Here is a 10,307-nt window from a genome sequence, read left to right as displayed (position 1 = left end):
ACGCCAATCCCTCTCTGGCACAGAGGGTCCACTACCTGCCAGCCGGCATCGTGACAGTAGATCCGGCCATGGATCCCGCTGAAGTTCCTCTGCCAGTTGTCGCTGATCTCACCACGGTGGTCGCCCAGCAGTCACAACAGATTGCGCAACAAGGCCAACAGCTGTCTCAACTGACCGTTATGCTACAACAGTTGCTACCACAGCTTCAGCAGTCATCTCCTCCGCCAGCTCCTGCACCTCCTCCGCAGCGAGTGGCCGCTCCTGGGATACGCTTATCCTTGCCGGATAAATTTGATGGGGACTCTAAGTTTTGCCGTGGCTTCCTTTCCCAATGTTCCCTGCATCTGGAGATGATGTCGGACCTGTTTCCCACTGAAAGGTCTAAGGTGGCTTTCGTAGTCAGTCTTCTGTCCGGAAAAGCCCTGTCATGGGCCACACCGCTCTGGGACCGCAATGACCCCGTCACTGCCTCTGTACACTCCTTCTTCTCGGAAATCCGAAGTGTCTTTGAGGAACCTGCCCGAGCCTCTTCTGCTGAGACTGCCCTGTTGAACCTGGTCCAGGGTAATTCTTCCGTTGGCGAGTATGCCGTACAATTCCGTACACTTGCTTCAGAATTGTCTTGGAATAATGAGGCCCTCTGCGCGACCTTCAAAAAAGGCCTATCCAGCAACATTAAAGATGTTCTGGCCGCACGAGAAATTCCTGCTAATCTACATGAACTTATTCACCTAGCCACTCGCATTGACATGCGTTTTTCTGAAAGGCGTCAGGAACTCCGCCAAGATATGGACTCTGTTCGCACGAGGCGTTTCGTCTCCTCGGCTCCTCTCTCCTCTGGTCCCCTGCAATCTGTTCCTGTGCCTCCCGCCGTGGAGGCTATGCAGGTCGACCGGTCTCGCCTGACACCTCAAGAGAGGACACGACGCCGTATGGAGAACCTCTGCCTGTACTGTGCTAGTACCGAACACTTCCTGAGGGATTGTCCTATCCGTCCTCCCCGCCTGGAAAGACGTACGCTGACTCCGCACAAAGGTGAGACAGTCCTTGATGTCTACTCTGCTTCTCCACGTCTTACTGTGCCTGTGCGGATGTCTGCCTCTGCCTTCTCCTTCTCTACAGTGGCCTTCTTGGACTCTGGTTCTGCAGGAAATTTTATTTTGGCCTCTCTCGTCAACAGGTTCAACATCCCAGTGACCAGTCTCGCCAGACCCCTCTACATCAATTGCGTAAATAACGAAAGATTGGACTGTACCATACGTTTCCGCACGGAGCCCCTTCTTATGAGCATCGGATCTCATCATGAGAGGATTGAACTTTTGGTCCTCCCCAATTGCACCTCGGAGATTCTCCTTGGACTTCCCTGGCTTCAACTTCATTCCCCAACCCTGGATTGGTCCACTGGGGAGATCAAGAGTTGGGGGTCCTCTTGTTCCAGGAACTGTCTAAAACCGGTTCCCAGTAACCCTTGCCGTGACTCTGTGGTTCCTCCAGTAACCGGTCTCCCTAAGGCCTATATGGACTTCGCGGATGTTTTCTGCAAAAAACAAGCTGAGACTCTACCTCCTCACAGGCCTTATGATTGCCCTATCGACCTCCTCCCGGGTACTACTCCACCCCGGGGCAGAATTTATCCTCTCTCTGCCCCAGAGACTCTTGCCATGTCCGAATACGTCCAGGAGAATCTAAAAAAGGGCTTTATCCGTAAATCCTCCTCTCCTGCCGGAGCCGGATTTTTCTTTGTGTCCAAAAAAGATGGCTCCCTTCGTCCTTGCATTGACTACCGCGGTCTTAATAAAATCACGGTTAAGAACCGCTACCCCTTACCCCTCATCTCTGAACTCTTTGATCGCCTCCAAGGTGCCCACATCTTCACTAAATTGGACTTAAGAGGCGCCTATAACCTCATCCGCATCAGAGAGGGGGACGAGTGGAAAACGGCATTTAACACCAGAGATGGACACTTTGAGTATCTGGTCATGCCCTTTGGACTGTGCAATGCCCCTGCCGTCTTCCAAGACTTTGTCAATGAAATCTTTCGTGATCTATTATACTCCTGTGTTGTGGTATATCTGGACGATATCCTAATTTTTTCTGCCAATCTAGAAGAACACCGCCAGCATGTCCGTATGGTTCTTCAGAGACTTCGTGACAACCAACTCTATGCCAAAATTGAGAAATGTCTGTTTGAATGCCAATCCCTTCCTTTTCTAGGATATTTGGTCTCTGGCCAGGGACTACAGATGGATCCAGACAAACTCTCTGCCGTCTTAAATTGGCCACGCCCCTCCGGACTCCGTGCTATCCAACGCTTTTTGGGGTTCGCCAATTATTACAGGCAATTTATTCCACATTTTTCTACCATTGTGGCTCCTATCGTGGCTTTAACCAAGAAAAATGCTGATCCCAAGTCCTGGCCTCCTCAAGCAGAAGACTCCTTTAAACGACTCAAGTCTGCCTTTTCTTCGGCTCCCGTGCTCTCCAGACCTGACCCTTCCAAACCCTTCCTATTGGAGGTTGATGCCTCCTCAGTAGGAGCTGGAGCTGTCCTTCTACAAAAAAATCCTTCCGGGCATGCTGTCACTTGTGGTTTTTTCTCTAGGACCTTCTCTCCAGCGGAGAGGAACTACTCCATCGGGGATCGAGAGCTTCTAGCCATTAAATTAGCACTTGAGGAATGGAGGCATCTGCTGGAGGGATCAAGATTTCCTGTTATTATCTACACCGACCACAAGAACCTCTCCTACCTCCAGTCTGCCCAACGGCTGAATCCTCGCCAGGCCCGGTGGTCTCTGTTCTTTGCCCGATTTAATTTTGAGATTCACTTTCGTCCTGCCGATAAGAACATTAGGGCCGATGCTCTCTCTCGTTCCTCGGATGCCTCAGAAGTTGATCTCCCTCCGCAACACATCATTCCACCTGACTGCCTGATCTCCACTTCTCCTGCCTCCATCAGGCAGACCCCTCCAGGAAAGACCTTTGTTTCTCCACGCCAACGCCTCGGAATCCTCAAATGGGGTCACTCCTCCCATCTCGCAGGTCATGCGGGCATCAAGAAATCTGTGCAACTCATCTCCCGCTTCTATTGGTGGCCGACTCTGGAGACGGATGTTGGGGACTTTGTGCGAGCCTGCACTATCTGTGCCCGGGATAAGACTCCTCGCCAGAAGCCCGCTGGTTTTCTTCATCCTCTGCCTGTCCCCGAACAGCCTTGGTCCCTGATTGGTATGGATTTTATTACTGATTTACCCCCTTCCCGTGGCAACACCGTTATTTGGGTGGTCGTTGATCGATTCTCCAAAATGGCACATTTCATCCCTCTTCCTGGTCTTCCTTCTGCGCCTCAGTTGGCCAAACAATTTTTTCTACACATTTTTCGTCTTCACGGGTTGCCTACGCAGATTGTCTCGGATAGAGGGGTCCAATTCGTGTCTAAATTCTGGAGGGCTCTCTGTAAACAACTCAAGATTAAATTAAATTTTTCCTCTGCATATCATCCCCAGTCCAATGGACAAGTAGAAAGAATTAACCAGATCCTGGGTGATTATTTGCGACATTTTGTTTCCTCCCGCCAGGATGACTGGGCAGATCTCCTTCCATGGGCCGAATTTTCGTATAACTTCAGGGTCTCTGAATCTTCCTCCAAATCCCCATTTTTCGTGGTGTACGGCCGTCACCCTCTTCCCCCCCTCCCTACCCCCTTGCCCTCTGGTCTGCCCGCTGTGGATGAAATTTCTCGTGACCTTTCCATTATATGGAGAGAGACCCAAAATTCTCTCTTACAGGCTTCTTCACGCATGAAGAGGTTCGCGGATAAGAAAAGAAGAGCTCCTCCCGTTTTTTCCCCTGGAGACAAGGTATGGCTCTCCGCTAAATATGTCCGCTTCCGTGTCCCTAGCTACAAGTTGGGACCACGCTATCTTGGTCCTTTCAAAATTTTGTGTCAAATTAATCCTGTCTCTTATAAACTTCTTCTTCCTCCTTCTCTTCGTATCCCTAATGCCTTTCACGTCTCTCTTCTCAAACCACTCATCCTCAACCGTTTTTCTCCCAAATCTGTTCCTCTCACTCCTGTTTCCGGTTCCTCGGACGTCTTCTCGGTCAAGGAAATTTTGGCTGCCAAAAAGGTCAGAGGAAAAAATTTTTTTTTAGTAGACTGGGAGGGTTGTGGTCCTGAAGAGAGATCCTGGGAACCTGAGGACAACATCCTTGACAAAAGTCTGCTCCTCAGGTTCTCAGGCTCCAAGAAGAGGGGGAGACCCAAGGGGGGGGGTACTGTTACGCCGAGCGCTCCGGGTCCCCGCTCCTCCCCGGAGCGCTCGCTTCACTCCCTTCGCTGCAGCGCTCCGGTCACGTCCTCTGACCCGGGGCGCTGCGATCCTGCTGCCAGCCGGGATGCGATTCGCGATGCGGGTAGCGCCCGCTCGCGATGCGCACCCCGGCTCCCCTACCTGACCCGCTCCCCGTCTGTTCTGTCCCGGCGCGCGCGGCCCCGCTCCCTAGGGCGCGCGCGCGCCGGGTCTCTGCGATTTAAAGGGCCACTGCGCCGCTGATTGGCGCAGTGGTTCCAATTAGGGTTTTCACCTGTGCACTTCCCTATATTACCTCACTTCCCTTGCACTCCCTTGCCGGATCTTGTTGCCTTAGTGCCAGTGAAAGCGTTCCTTGTGTGTTCCTTGCCTGTGTTTCCAGACCTTCTGCCGTTGCCCCTGACTACGATCCTTGCTGCCTGCCCCGACCTTCTGCTACGTCCGACCTTGCTTCTGCCTACTCCCTTGTACCGCGCCTATCTTCAGCAGCCAGAGAGGTGAGCCGTTGCTAGTGGATACGACCTGGTCACTACCGCCGCAGCAAGACCATCCCGCTTTGCGGCGGGCTCTGGTGAAAACCAGTAGTGGCTTAGAACCGGTCCACTAGCACGGTCCACGCCAATCCCTCTCTGGCACAGAGGGTCCACTACCTGCCAGCCGGCATCGTGACAGCAGGTAAGAGAAAATGTGTTTTCTTTTATTTTTCAGCCCGGAACGGATAAAATAAGAAAAGTGAGCACCGGACATCTCCTTTAAAAAGAAACAGGCTTGCTCTTGGGCTGATTTTTCCCTTACATCTGCAAGCTGATTGATTTTTTTTTTTTTTTTTTTTTACACAATCGTTTATGGGATCCACCTTTCTTGCAGGGGTAACATTTTCTGGTAGAAAGTTTACTCTAACCAGTGTTAAGGTGTTACTTTTACCATGGTTGTCTTGCCGCTGTTTAGTTATCTAGTCCTGTTTGACAATATTCTCTTGTGTCTCGTGTTGTTTGCGTTCCTCATGCATCCACTACCACTACTCAAATGTGAAGGAGATTCTGTAGAAGGTGTTTTACATTCAATATCCAATGATTGCTCTTCCTCCTCCATTAAATCGCCTTCATCCACACTTTCCTCCCTTAAAGGGGTACTACTTTGGAAACATCTTAAATCATCTTATAAAATGTTAGATCCCGGGGGTTCCGCCGCTGGGGACCCCCACGTTCTCCAGGCCAGCAGCGGAGGCAGCGTCCGGAACAGGGAAGCTTGCAGCTTCTGTGTTCGTGACATCACGCCACACCCCCTACATTCATGTCTAAGAGAGGGGGCGTGATGGCTAGTACATAGCCATCATGTCTCCTCCCATAGAAGTGAATGGAGGGGGCATGGCGGCTTGCATCGCCAGCGAAGTTCACTCTGTGCATCATATGATGGGGTACCACAGCAGAGATCCCCTTTGGATAGGGGGATAAGATGTTTCCAATGGAGTACCCCTTTAAAGCAGTGCTTGAGGTGGAAGTGAAATGACGTCAGGTTGACCAGAATTTCTTCACATGATAACCCCAGGTTATACAATGATTTGCTGGTTTATGTGTCAATCTATGTGTCTTTGGGGGTTAAACAAGGTTTAACAACACCGGCAACTTTATTGGTCACTGGTGTAAGTAAAGAACCAGAGTGCTGTGAACCCAAAACAACAGACGAGTTAACCCTTGCTGGGCTTGATCAAATATAAGCTGCCGTAGCAAGTACTAGTAAAACCTTTGGCCACCATGGAGCAAAATTGCTTCACATAATCATTAGCTAAGAAAAGACACAAATGGGGGAAACTTATCAAAACCTCTGCAGAGGAAAAATTGACCATAGCGAATAATCAGATGGCTCCTTTCATTTTTAAAGGTGCCACTCAAAAACAAAAGAAGCAATATGATTGGTCGACTTTTTCTCTACACAGGCTTTGATAACTCTCCGCCAATTAATTAACATGAGATGTCTCACTCACAGCTGGTCCCTGAAGTCCTAGGTCCTGCTGCAGTTGTCTGCTGGCTTCTTGGGGGGGGGGGGGGACTCCTGCTGCATCTGGACGAGTCCTGGAGAAGCCGAAGGTGGCGGTGAACGGGTAGCTATTTTGCTCTTCCTCAGCCTCCCCTCCTCTGACCGCCTAGGATCTCCCTGAGCCTCATTGGATGCTGTTGTTCTGACCCATTCCTCCCTGGACGTAAGGATGTGGCACACGCCTGATAAGCTCCCTTAACAGTTCCTCCATAACATAAGGCACTTCAGAGATAATGCTAACAGGAGACTTTACGCAGAAGCTCGACAGCCCAACACAGGACCATCAGAGCAGTGTAAGCAGACCCAGCTAAAACAGCTGCGGTTCTCCTCAGGCAGTTACCTCAGGTACAGGGCTTCTTCCTTCATGTACTGCTGCCAGACTGACTACCGTACCACAGAACACTTGTATATCTTTTCAGCTTTCCCGCTCTTCTCTAAACAACCAATCAGCAGCAGCTACTTTGGAAAATCTGCCCAGCAACTGCACCTCTCAAACAAATCTGCCCAGCAACTGCACCTCTCAAACAAATCTGCCCAGCAACTGCACCTCTCAAACAAATCTGCCCAGCAACTGTAGGAAACACCACCTGTGGGAAAACAAGAGGGGGAGCAAGTGCAATTCCATGTGTCCCCCCCCCCCCCATTACAAGAGGGGCCATAGCCAGAAGAGGTGCTCTTCGCCAAACTCATTAGGGAAAATGTATTAAACATTGTGCAGAGATACAGTGGAGCAGTTACCCATAGCAACCAATCAGATTCCAGCTTTCATATTTCAGGGGCCTTTTTGAAATGAAAGCTTTAATTTGATAGCTTGCTATGGGCTCGAGACCTGCAAGAACGCACAGGAAAAGCATTCTTTAACTTTTTCCAGAACAGAAACGCCATCCCTGTTCCTGCATCCCTGTGGGACCCCTTGAATTATTCTTACCCTCCCTCTGTCTCCTCCCCTGACTGGCCTGAAGGTTGTTGGAGGTGTAGGACCTGTGATGATGTCACATCACATGCTGGGGGCGGAGCCCAACTTTGCATTGTAGGAGAGATCATGGCTGAAGGACCTGTGCTGATGCTTCGGAGAAGGTGGAGGTTTGTTACAGTGTGTCACCCCAGTAGTAAGGAGATTACATGAGATGGGGGTTTGTTACAGTGTGTCACCCCAGTAGTAAGGTGATTACATGAGGAGGAGGTTTGTTACAGTGTGTCACCCCAGTAGTAAGGAGATTACATGAGGAGGGGATTTGTTACAGTGGAGGTTTGTTACAGTGTGTCACCCCAGTAGTAAAGAGATTACATGAGGAGGGGGTTTGTTACAGTGTGTCATCCCAGTAGTAAGGAGATTACATGAGGAGGAGGTTTGTTACAGTGTGTCACCACAGTAGTAAGGTGATTACATGAGGAGGAGGTTTGTTACAGTGTGTCATGTAATCTCCTTACTACTGGGATGACCCCAGTAGTAAGGAGATTACATGGGGAGGAGGTTTGTTACAGTGTGTCAGCCCAGTAGTAAGGATATTACATGAGGAGGAGGTTTGTTACAGTATGTCAGCCCAGTAGTAAGGAGATTACATGAGGAGGAGGTTTGTTACAGTGTGTCACCCCAGTAGTAATGAGATTACATGAGGAGGAGGTTTGATACAGTGTGTCATGTAATCTCCATACTACTGGGGTGACCCCAGTAGTAAGGAGATTAAATGAGGAGGAGGTTTGTTACAGTGTGTAACCCCAGTACTAAGGAGATTACATGAGGAGGAGGTTTGTTACAGTGTGTCACCCTAGTAGTAAGGAGATTACATGAGGAGGGGGTTTGCTACAGTGTGTCACCCTAGTAGTAAGGAGATTACATGAGGTGGGGGTTTGCTACAGTGTGTCACCCCAGTAGTAAGGAGACTCACATATAAGTGACAGCCTTCGCTGTGGTATACTACTATATAGTCACACATAAGTTACAGCTCTCCCTGCGGTATGCTGCTTTATAGTCACACATAGGTGACATCCCTAGCTGTGGTATACTTCTATATAGTCATATATAGGTGTCACGTTACTGACAAGCAGGGCAGCAGCTGAAAAACACTTTATATGCAAACACTCTAGCTGCAAATCCACTATTTGCAAACACACTATCTGAAAACACTTTACCTACAGACCCTCTACCTGTAAACCGTCTATCATCAAATACTTTACCTTCAAACACTCTATCTGTAAACACTTTACCTTCAATCCCTTTACCTGCAAATCCCCCACCTGCAAACACCCTACCTTCAAATCAGGTATCATCTCGCATAGTTATGTCCAGGTGGTTGGGGGTCCCGAGAGCTGCTCTTTAGCAGGCGGTCACTTCTTCATAGCAGAGCAGCTACTCCTAGGGTCAGGGGTGTACTTGCAATTAATGGGGCCCCATAGCGCACAAGTACTCATGAATAGTGTCCAGTATCAGTACTGTTACCAGTATCGGGACATCCTTAATAAAAGTGCTGATATTATAAAACTGCTGATAAAGGAATTTGTATAGTATGATCTTTTATAGCAGGTCCAATGGATCCAACCTGACAGTTAAGTTGGTGGACGAATAATGAAGCAGACATTGTCTATCGGTATCTTTTATTATGTTATCAAGCACAATACCTGCTAGGGGCATGTCTTATTTGGACTGGTAAGATGGAAGCGTCAGCTTTGCTGCGTACTATGACGTATGTGCGGTCATCTCATGGACTGTCTTCTGTGAGTTGGTTGTTGCACAAACTTCCATTACAACATTGAACACTGGAATCCTGCAGGTTCTGCAGAAGAGGAAGGAGTGGACTGTCACACGTGCTCGGGGTGGCACAACCTTTTGTCACAACCGGCGTCATGAATTCACCTGAGAAAGGACAAATAGGAGAAAACATTGTGGTTTTATTTGATAAATTAAATAATAAATCATGTCTATGGAAATTGTTTTTGCTTAGGCAAAATTATATGAAAAGAAGGATAGTCAGCCATGACTGACATGCCAATATATAACTTTATCCCAATATGAGTGTGCATGAAACCACAGCTGTATATATCTGCACACGTTTCGAGCTACGTGATAGCTCTTCATCATAAGAACTTATAACTAAGCTATCACATAGCTCGAAACATATTACAATTTTTCCAGCTGTGGTTTTATGGATACCTACATTGGCATAAAGTTATGAGTTGGCATTAGTGATAAGCAGCAGGTGCCATATTCGAATTTGTGATATTTTGCGAATATATTGACGATTATTCGCACTATGTTTGCCAAATTCGCATATTCGCTATGTTCATTCACTTTTTATTTCATGTGAAAATTTGCATAAAATTTGCATAAAAATTTGCATGTGAAAAAAAATTACACATAAATTTGCATGGAATATTCGCATAAAATTTGCATTAAAATTCGCATGTAAAAAAACAACAAAAAAATGCGAATATATAGCACTATATTCTAAATATTCGCAAAATAGTGAATTGCCGATATTCGCGATAAAAATTCGCATTACGAATACAATATACGAATAATTGCCATGTCAGTCATTTCTGGACTTTAATTTTTTTTCTGGTCTACAAGTATTGGCGTTGTCCAAAGCCAGTCTAAGGCTGGGTTCACACTACGTTTTTGCAATACTGTTTTCAATCCGTTTTTCTAAAGAAAACCGTATGGCAGAAAAAACGGATGGAACAGTATGGAAAAAAGTAAACCGTATGCCTTTTTAAACAGTATACTGTTTTTAAAAGTGCATACAGTTCTGTCAGTTTTTATTAAAAAAAAAAAACATAAGTTTTTGAAAATTTTGTCCATTTTTAATGGAAGGGGTCTTGCGTGTGGACTTTAGGATTAAAATGCGCATGTGCAAAGTAAAAACGTATACGTTTTTCCCGTATGGAACCGTATACATGTGCAGTACGGTTTGTCAACTGGACTCAAAACCGTGGTTGACCACAGTTTTGACTCCGGTTTAA

The 10,307-nt window shown here is 47.6% G+C and overlaps 1 protein-coding gene across 6 annotated transcripts in view; it reads right to left on the bottom strand.

Annotated features, from left to right (window-relative positions):
- LOC130293890 (phospholipase A2 inhibitor and Ly6/PLAUR domain-containing protein-like) overlaps positions 1 to 7,244 on the bottom strand; it is a 116,718-nt gene extending 109,474 nt beyond the window's left edge. For 3 of the 6 annotated variants that reach the window (XM_056543113.1, XM_056543117.1, XM_056543114.1), the window contains exon 1: positions 6,295 to 7,244. The gene's annotated coding sequence lies outside the window, so the exon portion shown is untranslated. The remainder of the gene's footprint in view (positions 1 to 6,294) is intronic. The other 3 variants (XM_056543116.1, XM_056543118.1, XM_056543112.1) reach the window with 1 other exon arrangement.
- Between the last annotated feature and the right edge of the window lie 3,063 nt (positions 7,245 to 10,307).

The sequence above is a fragment of the Hyla sarda genome, chromosome 10, assembly GCF_029499605.1.
Source record: "Hyla sarda isolate aHylSar1 chromosome 10, aHylSar1.hap1, whole genome shotgun sequence".
Classification (NCBI taxonomy): Eukaryota; Metazoa; Chordata; class Amphibia; order Anura; family Hylidae; genus Hyla; species Hyla sarda.
Note: the sequence above shows the minus strand (reverse complement) of the source record. Positions and strands in the feature narration are given on the sequence as shown.